At 41.5% G+C, this 13717-nt stretch overlaps 1 protein-coding gene across 8 annotated transcripts in view; it reads right to left on the bottom strand.

Annotated features, from left to right (window-relative positions):
- The window catches only part of MTCL1 (microtubule crosslinking factor 1), a 145258-nt gene that overhangs the window by 28442 nt on the left and 103099 nt on the right, over positions 1-13717 (bottom strand). The gene's annotated exons all lie outside the window — the stretch shown is intronic.

Raw genomic sequence — 13717 nt, forward strand, 5'->3', positions numbered from 1 at the left:
TTAAATGAAGTTAAATTAGAAAAGAAAAAAGAAACTCTTTAACATAAGAAGATTTATTACTGAAAATGCCATAGTTTTTCCACATAATTTATCTGAAGAGTTGCAATATTAGATACAGTAGACTTTCCATCGAGTAGAAAGGCCAATTTATTAGCATTTATTGCTCCTTGATTTTTCTCACCTCCAACACCAATTTTTTACTTTAATAACTCTGAGACAAAAGGCATTAAGAGTACAATTCAGTTAACATTTGCAAAACTCAGCAGATAGAGAACTTTCTGGAAATCCTACACATTCTTTCCAACCATCTGAATGTAAAAAAATTACCACTATCGTCAAAGAGATGCTCATAAAACGTGTGAAACTGTAATAAATGCAGAACAGTTTCCTTAAACTCTACACCAAAAGTATGTATTTTAAAAAACTGTAAGTGCAGGTGAGTGAGAAGGGGTGTTGCAACAATCTTTTCAGAAATACACATTCTCCTAAGTATAGAATTTGCTGAAAAATTATGTATATTTTATGGTAGATTTATCTGGTATTTTCATCTTTGGATTTTAAATTTTAAAAATCACTACTTTTTGAGTTATAGTCTTTAAAGCATAAAATAACAGTAATGATTTTGATCCAGTCTTTGGAGTAGCCATCTAATTTTCACTGAGGAGAAAGCAGAAAACCATATAATCAATTCTTGTATGTAATCAATAGCTCTCTACGAGCCCCGAGTTGCATATGTGAGCAGCGTGTGGGGTTCTTAGCCCTACACCAAACAGCTCTGATAACATTAGGACCAGAACTTTGTGCTCCTCGAGAGCAGGGGTTCACATGACAGCCCTTGTGCAGACTGAAAATCTGGTTCCTCTAGAAGTAATTACTTCGGGGCATTAGCAGATATCATATTAAATAAACTTAAGCCTTAATGTTTTCACGCACATTTGGGTCACAGTAATCCAAAAAATGTCCTATTATACCTGTATAATATCAATCATCACGGAATGAGCTCAAAAATCGTTTTGGGGTGAAGGTGGCCAAAGGGAGCCAGAAAGCCTCAAGAATCAATGCTCCTGGGACTTGCTACCACAATCGCCCGGGAGCAGCAGGCAGCATGGCACACAGCCAGACTAGGTCTCCACCACTGGAGCACACCAGCAAGAATCCACTTCAGAGTAAAAACTCCTGAAGACCCAGACTGAGCCCTAGATGGGCATGATTCTTTTAAACAACTTTTTCACATATAAAAGAACATAATAGTAATTGTCTCCAATGGGCCAGGGGGTATGCTAAATAATTCACCTACATGACCTTACTTGCATTTCGCATTAATCCTGGGTGTGTGCTGTCACGTTCCTAGTGTTACAGAGGAGGAATTACAGCTTGGAGCAGCTGAGGTCTCGCTGCTAGGAAGTGCAGAGCCTGGATCACAACCCAGGTCTGTCCAAAGCCGGACAAACCAAGCCAGGATATTTGAATTCGCACATCATACCCTGCCCAGGCCTTTATTTAAACTTTGCCTTAGAGAAGCCATCTAATCTCCGTGAAACAATTCCATCCCTCATACCAAGGGAAATAACAAGTCAGCCATCCAGCAAGAATGCCTGGAAGTCACTTCTCTCACTTTTTCTCCTAGGGGTGCCTCCTGCACTATGTTTTGGGTAAAAAGATGACCCAAATCAAGAATGGAATCAAGACTCTGGTCCATTTAGAGGTCTTTAGGTGAAAGTCTTCTTGGATACAGAGCTTTCTGAACCTTTTTGTGTCGGTGGCCTAGCTATGTAACCTGTTAGCTTATACATAATTTGTTAAGTATAGGTCAATTTTAGTTAAAAACAACTTTTCAGGGGCTGGCCCGGTGGTGCAGCGGTTAAGTTTGCATGTTTCGCTTTGGCGGCCTAGGGTTCGCCAGTTCGGATCCTGGGCACGGACCTACTCACCGTTCAACAAGCCATGCGGAGGTGGCGTCCCATATAGAAAAGCTACAACTCTAAAACTATGATACACAACTAGGTACTGGGGCTTTGGGGAGACAAAAGAGGAAGACTGACAACAGATGTTAGCGCAGGGCCAATCTTCCTCAAAAAAACAAAAACCTTTTCAATCTCTTCAGGATCGGCTGGTTGGTTTTCTCCCAAAGAAGCAGGATAAAATGGCTCTTCTATTTCCTTCTCCTCAGTCTAAGGGTATTTCATCCCTTCCAAACTCATCTCTCTTGGGTAAGGCTTAAAATAATCCCAAAAGTTGAATCAGGAACTTGATGGTGCTATAAAGTATTAAACTTTATAACAGGTTCAAGGTTGGGCTTCAGCCAACAGGACTGCTATCCAAATATATACTAAATATTATTACTAGAAAGTGAAAAGTGAGCTTTTGGAAAAGGTAACACATCCAGACATTTGTGATGCAATGCCAGCTATTTTACAAAATCATTCTTATCTAAGATGACTTCTAAGACGTGCATCAAAACTTTGTGAAAGAGCTCAACTATCATCAACGACTTTGCTTACATCAGAGCCATTGACTTTGGAGGTGGGTTTAATCTCAATTTGGAACAGAGACTTTGACCTGCTGCTATGGGCTGACCCACAAAAAGCCAGTCACCAACTAGAGGTGATGCCTCCACCTCCTATTCATTTAGGCTATTAGACATAGGCAGTGAGTTCCAGAATGCTGCGGTAGGTAGCTGCCCTCATCCCCAACACACACATGCACAGTTCCTATTTGATACTGAAGGAAGTAAATTATATTAAAAATTTAAAAGTTACTACCTTAGAGACAGGCACCTCCACGCCCTAAGGATTCCTGGTATAGAAGGGAACGTTTATCGATCCTGACTGACTCTATTCATGAAAGACCCACCCTAAACTGTTCGGGGAAGAATTGAGAACAAGAGAGTGCTCCAGAGGGATAAGTTTGGGAGGGTCGGGGTGGAGGGGGTCCAGATGGGGACGCGTGTGTGTAACCTGATAATCGCTTCGCGCCATAGCAATTCGCGCCATAAAATGTAACTGTTTAAATGTTTTAAATTAGCCAATCATGTAAGACCGCGCCAACCTTTTCCCGCTTTATGCTTCCGAATCCTATAAAAGAGCTTGCCCTTTAAGGTTCGGGGTCGACTCCTCTGTCTCCTGCGAGAGACACGTGTCGGCCCGGAGCTCCGCTTAATAAAACTCTTACCTCTTGCGTTTGCATCAAGCTCGGTCTTCTGGGTCTGTGGGTCCGCGCCTTCCCGAGGGTGGAGTTGGGGTTCCCTTTTTGGGATCCTACATTTGGGGGCTCGTCCGGGATCTGCGCGGTCACCCCAGACTCCGAAGACCCCTTGGAGGTAAGCCTGAGTGACTGGGTGTGTGAGTGTGTGCGGCGCCGCGAAGCATTGTTTTGATTCGGTATCTGGGCAGCTGCCGCTTCGGCCGTAAAGACCGAGCGGCTGCAGTGGCAGACGTGCTGGGAGCTGCAGGCTGCAACCCTGGGGGACGCCCCAAGGGACAAGGGGAGTCAGAAATGTTTTGGTGTGTCTTTGGTGTTTGTTGTTCTGTTTTTGTTCATCACGTGGACCTCATTTGACGAGATGAGATCCTACAGCTGGAAGACCTGCCTTCTCCCTGGACTACTGCAGATGGTGAGATACGGGAACGCCTGACAAAAGCCGGCAAAAAGGTAAGATTTCTTACCACGTCAGCCTCCCGGAATCTCTATCTGCGGAGTCCGGCGGAAGGAAATGGTGAGAATTTTTTCTCTTTCTAAATTTAGATTGGCAGGAGAAAATATTTGGGAAACTAGTTTCTTGGGCTTTTAGTGACTCTTGGTTTAAATTTGGTAGAGTACTCTTGGTTTTTGATCTTGATCCCTTTTCCTCCCAAAGGTAGTCTCTGTTTTCTCTTTTTGTCTGTGTCTTTTGTCATAAGAAGGAAATACCATAGGGTAGGACGCAGGCATAGGCCCTATTAGCCTGCTGTCCGGGGCGGCCCCACAGACTGGTGAGTTTGCAAGTCTCACCAGACCGGCGTCTACAAACTTTGCTGTGGGTTATTAAGTGAAGGTCATTGCCGAGGGCATCTTGGAAGCCAAAAAGGCCGCAAATTTAAGTGGGCGCGGGTCGAGCAGTTAAGAGCCATTAGGGCGCTCGCCACTTTCAGAAGACCCCCGTGACAGGATAAGTTGGGTCACGGAACGGGGTAGATGACACAGGTCCCCCGCCAACTGCAAGAAAATGTCCGTGCAACGACGAGGTACTCTGTAAAAGCACACAGTCCCCAACCCTGCAGCACCTCCCCCCCAGGTATTATTCTGGCTCCAAGAGACCTAAGGCATGGCGTGGTTAAAGCTGTCATTGTGCACATAAGAAAAAAAAAAAAAAAAAAAAAAACCAGATGAGGTTTTTCCTTCTGTCTTGTTCTGTGTCCTGAGAAAACTTGGCTTTGTGACCAGTGAGAATATTCTCCTTGGTCTCCACCATACGGAAGGTGCATTTACCGGGGTGCACCTTGATGGCCAGTCGAGTACACTGGGGTTCCGAACTGTCTCTGTCCGGCTGTGCCAAGCTCTCAGGGGAGTCTAAATATCTTTGAGAGTGAATTCTGTGGATCATGGGGGCTACATCATCTGCGCCCTCACCAGGGACGCCTCTTGCGTCCATGGGAAAGATTTATTCTAAGCGTGAAAAGTTACCTCCGGGTCTTTCCTTAAAAAGGCTTATTGGTTCAAGTCACTATTAGAATAAATATACAAGTGAAGATCCTACTCGTCAATGGCCAGACGACGGATCCTTTAAATTGAAAAAACTTCTAAATTGGGGAAAAAAAAATGTTTTGAAAGCTCTCACATAATTGCTTAATTGGTACCTAAGAATTAAGGCTAGAAAAAGGAAGGAAAAAATTTGACTAGTCTTGAGACCTTGACTCAGGTTGCAGTTGAGTTAAAAACATGTAAAAATCTAAGTGTTGATAAGATTATAAAGGTTGGAATGTTTGAGCTGATTTTGTATAGAGAGGTTGCATCAGCCTTGCCTGAGTATGTTTTAAAATATCTGACTGGGAATGCTCCCCTGGTCCAAGATTATAAGACCAAGACCTATTGATAAAAATCTTAGTGATAACTATGTTTAAAGGTATAAGAAGTGATGAAAACTGCATGAAATTTTGTAGGAAAAAAACTGATGTTATTTCTATTACAGAACTGGTTAACAAAAATAGTAATTTAAATGATGGCTAATTTTATCTGAAGTCTTATGAAGTCTTGTAGGCAATCTAAATAACTATTGGGAATAAGTAACTAAATAGTTGTGAAAAAGATGAACGTTGGATGAACTTTATACAATAATTATGTGTTATGGTGGTTACAGCTTCCAAACTCTTTCTGGTAACTTAAAACTTTAGAGTTTTGCTAAATTTTATGATGGAAATTCTCTGAGTATCATCATTTCCAAATAAAATAAGATATTAGACATTGATTGCTAAATGTACATTTGTCTACTTTTGGCTTTTCATTACAGGAAAACTAAAAGGTGTTTTAGGTCTATTGGTAAACATGTGTTTTATTAAAAGATTGTACTATAAAGTAACATATTTCTGGAGGTTATGAAGTGTTCATAGATTTTCCAATCCACAAAATGCTAATGTAAAAAAGTTTATAACTGCTTACTTAGTTTTTACTTAAAAGTCAAAGTCTATAAGGGTTAAAATTTCTAATTAATATATGTGATTGAAGCTACTAAAAAATTAAGAAAAATATGTCTGTGTACAAGGAAAGTAAGATGTATAAAGAAAGAACAAAAAATGGAAATGTTTTGTTTGGTCGATTAAGAAAGATAAATTTGTCCTCAAGTACTAAAAGGGAAAAGAAAGACATGGGACAGATTCTAAATGTAAAAAGAAAGTTATAAGTTTGTGAAAGAGGAATTCTGGAAAAAGAGTTTTTACATGGTCAAGTTGGCTAAGATTAAAATAAATTTAATTAAGTAAATGAGTTTTAATATCAAAAATAAGCTGGTACAAAATTATAATTTGGTCTTATTTCTCTTAAAAGGATAATTTTCTTAAACTTGATAAAGAGGGTACAAAAGATTTTTCTTTACCTTTGAGTAAGTCTACCTAAAAGACAAAAAATCTATGTTTTGTTAAAATAATTTCCTGTGTTCAAAAGACTGAGGTCTCTCTATTAAGGCTTTTTAGACTGTTAATGCTATGTTTGCTTTGACTGTTTATATTTTTGACAAGCTCCCCCAAAATTCATATCGTAAAGTCTTTTTACTTTTTCTTTGAGAATTTTCAAAGGGCCCTGGAACTTCTCAAAGAAATTTGCTCTCTTCCTATAAGGGAAAAATACTAAACTTATTAGGCTGATTCAGTATGTTAAATTACATGGAAAGGATTGTCAGACAAGTGATGATAAGTCTGCTTAGGTGCTATTATGTGGGTAAATGTTATTGATATAGGTGTTTTAAAATTGTACAACATTACTGAAATGCTGATCTGTCCTGATTATCAGTCATAATTCTGGTTATTATTATTTTAAAATGTTGTATGTCACAAAATTAACCAAATTTCTCTGTCAATTGCCATTTTGAGGTCTTGTTCTTTACAGACTTATTTCTTTGCTCTAATGCTTTTGCAAAATGTTTCAACTTCAGAAAAATTCATAGAAAGGACTCTGACATTTACACTGAAGTACAGGCTTCTGATAAACTTTCTGATCATAAAACTGAACTTGATAAGAAATTACAGAAATCTGTTGGAGAGACTGATAACTTCGTGAAGCTGCTAACAAAAAGATTGGGATCAAGAATGGATTATACAGGACTGAATGAACTGATTATAATTTTTATGATTTTTCATTTGAAGTATTGCTGAATTTTTAATGTTTTGTTTTTTCAGATTTAAGGAAAACTTTTTCTCTTTTCTCCTGAGCTAGCTATGACTTATAGCAATTTGGTAAATAATACTTTTGTAAGTAAAATTAAAATGTTTATCTTTTTCTCTCTATCTGATCCCTCGAATTTGGAAACTCTTAGTGAGTATTATTGTTTTCATGGCAATATAGTTATTTGCATAAGTTCAATAAGAATCTGTTCTCCTTGTAACAGGACACAATTGGAAACACTGGTTATATTACCAAGGTTATGACTGGAACATCATATTTGCGATATAACCATACAGCTTTTGAGGAATAAAGATTGGACTTTATGGAATAAAGCCACATGGAAATATTGGCCTGGTACCTTGTGTTCCAAGCAGCACTTACCAGGATAAGTAAAGAATGTCACTTATCTGGCAGGTACAAGGAACCTTGAAATATTTTGGGGAAACCTCAGAATAGAGGAATTCACCCAAATTTATAGGTATTGCAGGCAAAGTCTGATGACAAAATCCTTGGCTTGGCTTTCCTGGCCTCGAGAGGCCTTTGAAGTTCAATGTGAGATTCCTTATAAAAAGTTCCAGCAAAGCAGATTTAAAAGAGCCTATGTGATCAATTGCTATTCTTGCTGTACTTATGTTAATAATTGGGCCAACTCTATCTTAATAAAAATGAGGGTAATTTTAGAGAGAAAAAAATTATATTTCAGTAAAAACTATAAAACTATAGTATACATTTGCAGATATTAGATAATTGTCTTTTGAAGTTTTTATTTTTTATATCTGTTGACTAGACTGGATCCTGATTTCTTCCAGTCTCCTGAAATATCTGGCTACAGATCTCCAAACTAACGTTTTTGATTTTTTCCATCATTTTCATTTGGAATCACTGAGAACTGAACCTGCCCTTTTTCCTGAAGCCTTACAAACTGAAGCTGATGGACTTGATACCATAATATAGGCGTAACCTTGAGAGCCCACCTGCATCACCACCTTCCAAAAGGAACTCAATTGAACTGATCTATCATCAGGACTATGAAATGTGATCAGTGAGATGAAACAATCTACCAACTCAGCTTCTGGACTATGAAACTTCTTTAAGTTTCAAAAGGACTGTGAAACTTTTAGTTTCAAAGGCGGGACTGTGGGAGATCAAGATTTGGCCACCCTGAAATATATCTCTTTACCTTGATTGTTTTCTCTGAAGGACATTTGACCTTCCGCAGTACCTACCGGGCAAAGATGGCACAGACTGTTTAACTTAGTACGGGGAGCTTACTACGCCTTAAATGGCTCCAACCCTGAAATGACTGAAGCATGCTGGCTATGCCTAACGGTCAGCCCCCCCTTATTATAAAGAAATTGCCACCATGGGGGTCTATAATAACACCACGGACCACACGACTTGTCTTTGGGGCAAAGAAGGGCGTATAACCCTAACGGATGTGTCGGGGACCGGTTCAGGACTATGCTTAAGAAAAATTCCCCCGGGCTACCAGGCTCTATGTAATAAGACTGAAGTCAGCCTTCCGACCACTCCTGGTTATTTTTTGATACCAGGGCCCAATAGGTGATGGGTTTGCTCCACAGGCCTGACCCCCTGCATCTCAACTGGCGTATTCAATTCGTCACAAGATTTTTGCGTGCTTGTGCAGTTGGTGCCTAGAATTTATTATCTTACTGCCAATAGTTTCGAGGATGAATTTGACCAGAGATCCAGATTATGGAAAAAAAAACCAGTATCCCTCACCCTGGCTGTACTCCTGGGACTGGGAGCTGCCACGGGCGTAGGGACTGGCACTACGGCCTTAGTCACAGGAGAAAGGGGATTAACTGCCTTGAGCAATGCTATAGATGAAGACCTCAGGACTTTAGAACAGTCCATCTCTAAATTAGAGGAGTCCCTCACCTCCCTGTCTGAAGTAGTGCTCCAGAATAAAAAAAGATTAGACATGAGGCAGCAAGGCAGGGAGGCGCAACAAGGCTGGTTTGAATCCTGGTTCACTAAGTCCCCCTGGATGACGACCTTACTATCCTCCCTAGCAGGACCCTTGCTGATTCTTTGTCTACTTTTAGTTTTCGGACCGTGTGTTTTCAATAGAATTACTGCTTTCATAAGAAAAAGGGTCAATGCAGTGCATGCTATGATGCTCCAACGCCATTACCAAGCTCTCCCACGCAATGAGCCACTAATAGTAGACACCGAAAACTAAGTTCTAAGATTAGAACTAGGGACAAAAGAAGAAGTGGGGAATGAAGGAAGTAAATTATATTAAAAATTTAAAAGTTACTACCTTAGAGACAGGCACCTCCACGCCCTAAGGATTCCTGGTATAGAAGGGAACGTTTATCGATCCTGACTGACTCTATTCATGAAAGACCCACCCTAAACTGTTCGGGGAAGAATTGAGAACAAGAGAGTGCTCCAGAGGGATAAGTTTGGGAGGGTCGGGGTGGAGGGGGTCCAGATGGGGACGCGTGTGTGTAACCTGATAATCGCTTCGCGCCATAGCAATTCGCGCCATAAAATGTAACTGTTTAAATGTTTTAAATTAGCCAATCATGTAAGACCGCGCCAACCTTTTCCCGCTTTATGCTTCCGAATCCTATAAAAGAGCTTGCCCTTTAAGGTTCGGGGTCGACTCCTCTGTCTCCTGCGAGAGACACGTGTCGGCCCGGAGCTCCGCTTAATAAAACTCTTACCTCTTGCGTTTGCATCAAGCTCGGTCTTCTGGGTCTGTGGGTCCGCGCCTTCCCGAGGGTGGAGTTGGGGTTCCCTTTTTGGGATCCTACAATACTTTTAAAGAGGGGGAGCTCCCGCAGTGTTCAGTAACAGTAACTCCTCTACCAGCAGGAGTCCCAAAACAAGTCCTTTACTGAGTGATCAGCCAGAAAGGATACATCTGCACCTCCAGCAACATTTTAGTAAATAAACTATTTGTTGTTCTTACCTTAATTGTTACATTCAGATTAACTTTAAGATTCTTTTCTAAAACCATTATCCCCCCACAGATAAAAGAGAATGGGTCATGGAAGGCTGGCCGTGAAAATATAATCTATGATGGACGTTTACAGAGATGAGTGATTCATTTATGTACAGAAATCATTTGTCCTCTGGCTGAGAATGTGCCAGGTGACCCGGGCCACGAGGGCTCTGTGCCTGCAGGTCACCATAATTTTCAAAGACAGCTTCCCAAGGATAAATGTGGGTGTATGAAAGAACTAATGGGCATATATTTGGTATGTTATAAATCCAGAGTTATCAGTCAAAGGCTTCAAAGAAACCAGGACAGGTGTGCAGCCAGATGGAAAGAAACCACTTACTAGCGAGGTTTAGAGCTTGTCGCACACTTTGACAGTTATGTTGCCAACGGCCGACCGTGGTTAACCTGCAAAGGTGAGACTGGAGCGCAGCACGTCCTTTCCTTAGTACTTGTGACTTTTCACCTCCTGCATTGCTATTTCACAGTAACAGAAACAAGCAAAAATATGCAGCAAAAATAACGTTTCCTAATCATAAGCTCTGGTCTGGTTCTTTACACAGAGCTGGACGTCTCCTAGGGGAGGTGATAAAGTTGTGCAGTCTGAAGAATAAACCGTGGCACAACACACAAAATCGAAACGTAAAAGCTATCTAGGCTCAAGAGGAAAGCTTTCTTATTTAGAAAAAAAATAAGTCAGGGCAGATCACAGTTCTGACACACAGGCCTCATCTGGCAGAGGTGCTCTTTCAGGAAGTTTCTGCATCTTGGGCAAAATAGAAAGGTGGGCAGCCAGAAAGTGGGCTTCTGGGCACCCAGGTGAGTCTACGTCCAGGAGGCCAGGGAGCCAAAGGCACCTTGTCTTCAAGAGAAAGGCTGACTGTTACTTAGAGCAGCCCCTGAAGGCCCCAAGCTTCAGATGAGTCCTAGATCAGTGACAAAGGGCCAGAGAAGCAGATTCTGCTCGGTCCTAAGGCTGGATCCTGAGTAGGACTCTCCAGTGACCAGTAGCAGTTGAAGACTTGATGACTAATATAAAACATAATTTCATTAGATCTTGCTCTGAATTTTAAATTATGTTCTTTATATTCACACTTAGATGCTTTAATAAAGAGTATTATGTCACATCCCTGAATGAAAAAAAAACTTTTCAGGGCCGGCCCCATGGCCTAGTGGTTAAGTTCGGTGCTGTCTACTTCGGTCTAGGTTTGGTTCCCAGGCGTGGACCTACACCACTCATTAGCGGCCATGCTGTGGTGGCGACCCACATATAATATAAAGTAGAGGAAGAATGGCAACAGATGTTAGCTCAGGGTGAATCTTCCTCAGCAAAAAATAAATAAATAAATAAATAACTTCTCTTTTAATAAATTAATCCAATTCTGGTAAGATTAGCTGTTGGAACCACAGGATCATAATTCTGGCACTATTAATCACTTTGTGTTAAAAAACTTGATTTTAGGAATCACTAAGTATAAAATGCATACACAGCCTTAGGAGTCTGTTCAAAAGCTTAACGAAGTAGCAAGCGCCATGGAGCTCAATGAGAACTATACAACATGTTCTTGCATATTTCCAGCCTCTGCTCTTCCAGAAGGCCGGGCAAACTGAAAGTGCTTACTATTCTCAAGGACAATCAGGTTGCTGCCTCTAGATCGCGTGACTAAAGATTAGTCAGCAGGGAACATTCGCAGAGCCAAACGTTTTCCAACCTGATGATTTTTTATGAGCTATTTCCAAGGTTGACTCGACACCTGTGTGTTTCTTTTTTTTAACCTCTTTGGACATGATAAATGTTGCCATTTACTGTGTTCAACTGTGAGAATGTTCAATATGACACAAAGCAAGGACCAAGGCCTGGGAAATTTTGTTACTCATAAATTCATCCTTGGGAAAGAAGTTAGCCACATTTCCCATTGTGCTTATCACCTTGGGAGGTTCTCAGAGTTTCTGAAAAGAGGGTGGCTCTGGACGGCAGCTCTGAGCAAGAACACGTGTTCCTGCTCTTGCATCCAGGCTGCCTAGCTGATACTTATGCCACTAAAGGGCAAGCAAACCTTCCAACCGAGAATGCTCACTCCCAGGGAGCCAGCTGCCGCTTACAGTAGAACTCATTAATCTTCTGTCACTGGATGGATGGCATTATGCACTTAACTACTATGGACAGATGGGTCCATCATAGGCAGACCTGATTCTGCCCGTCTGGGCCCTACCCTATTAGCCCATCCACATGCCTCTACTGCACACTGTACAAAGTACAAACTCACGAGTCTGTCTCCATTTTCAAGAGGAATAGATACAAAATTAGCGTTGGAAGGAGGAGGAGGCAAAGAGAGATGACATTAAAATACACTGAATGTGAGGTTCCAGCTGAGTGACTTTACATTATTTTCCACTTCAAGGGTAAAATTTTCCATGACTATTATTTAGAAAACCAGATGTGTTGTATTTTTTTTGCTTCTCCAAAGCATTTGGATGCACTCGTGGGAAACACCCAGCACGTGATCTGCGATGCAGCAGGTTGATGGCCAAGCAGCAGTCAAGGAATGCTATTCGAGTGAATCACAGAAACTTTATAGGACAGATTGACAACACAGCTTTTAAAAATTATAAAACTGGTAGATTTTAAAGGATTATTTGCAAAGCAGCATTTTATTTTCTAACTAGATCATCGCTGGGAAACTCATTCCATGAGCTAAATCTCCCCATGGACACTGACATAATGATGAACTTCCTAATCACTGTGATTAAAAGTTCCTTTGAAAGTATAACCTCTTTCTTGAGTCATATTATTCAGGAAAAATGAAAGATGGATGGGTGTGCACAGAAAACAGCTCTTCAGTTGTGAAAACCTGATGTGTATGTGCAGAGAAAGCAGTAAGGGGAAACCTACATTTCCCCAGGCCCGTGCTCAGACGTGACCACGTTTCCTCCTTCAGATCTGAGCCAAAGTTCTGATGACAGTCTCTCCCACCTGACCCTCCGAGGCTCTGGGCTGAGGGAGGAGCCGCAGCTGTGGAGGCCAGTGCAGAGGGAGTGCTCAAAAATGCTTGCGGCTGAGCGGCTGCAGCCGCGCCCAGGCGACTGCTGCACCAGGGTCCACCCGGCCCTGCCCTCACCCCAGAGCCAGGGGTCCGGGCTTGGGGCCTCAGGCTCTGCCCTGCAGAACCCGAAAAGAAGCAATATGGTGTCAGTAGGGACTCAGACCAGGAAGCAGAGGAGCAGGAAAGCTTTAACATCGGGTGCCTCCCAGGGGCTCAACACTCCAGACCCACCACAGCTGCTGTTTTGTAGGAAAGTGCAAAAACTCTGGGTGGCACCAACAGTGTCTTTTGTCTATTAAGCAGGGTCTATCTGCTTAATAATTAATAAATGTGGCATTCGGCAACACTAATAATAGTATACACTGAAATCCCACCTCTCTTTATACATGCTTTAATTTTTTTTTAAGTGTCATCAAATATTTTTATTTGGGGCATTATGTTTTAAGTGGCCCAAAGAGAAGCTGAAACACTTTACATGTATGGGGATTTTTAAAAATACTTGTTCTTTCCTCCTTACGCATTATGGTGCCACATCAGCGATGTTGCTGATGCTCATTTGACTAAACATCAATAAAAGCCCGGACTGGCCGTGATGAGAGCACTGCACTCCGCACTCTCCTCCTTGGGAGGATGGGCAGAGCCAAAGGCCACAGACCACTCTGTAGAACACTTTTTCCTTCTGCTTCTGAGGTACATTTTTTGGCCTTGAGGGGAAACAATTCATCTAATCTTACTATGATCCTTATTTATATGTGTAAACTAATGAACTAATGGGCTGCCATTACAATGAAAGCCTTAATGATGTGATTTCTAGCAAAGATACAGCATCAGGCCACCACAGACAGCA

The sequence above is a fragment of the Ceratotherium simum genome, chromosome 14 (genome assembly GCF_057802395.1).
Source record: "Ceratotherium simum simum isolate JZ-2026a chromosome 14, ASM5780239v1, whole genome shotgun sequence".
Classification (NCBI taxonomy): Eukaryota; Metazoa; Chordata; class Mammalia; order Perissodactyla; family Rhinocerotidae; genus Ceratotherium; species Ceratotherium simum.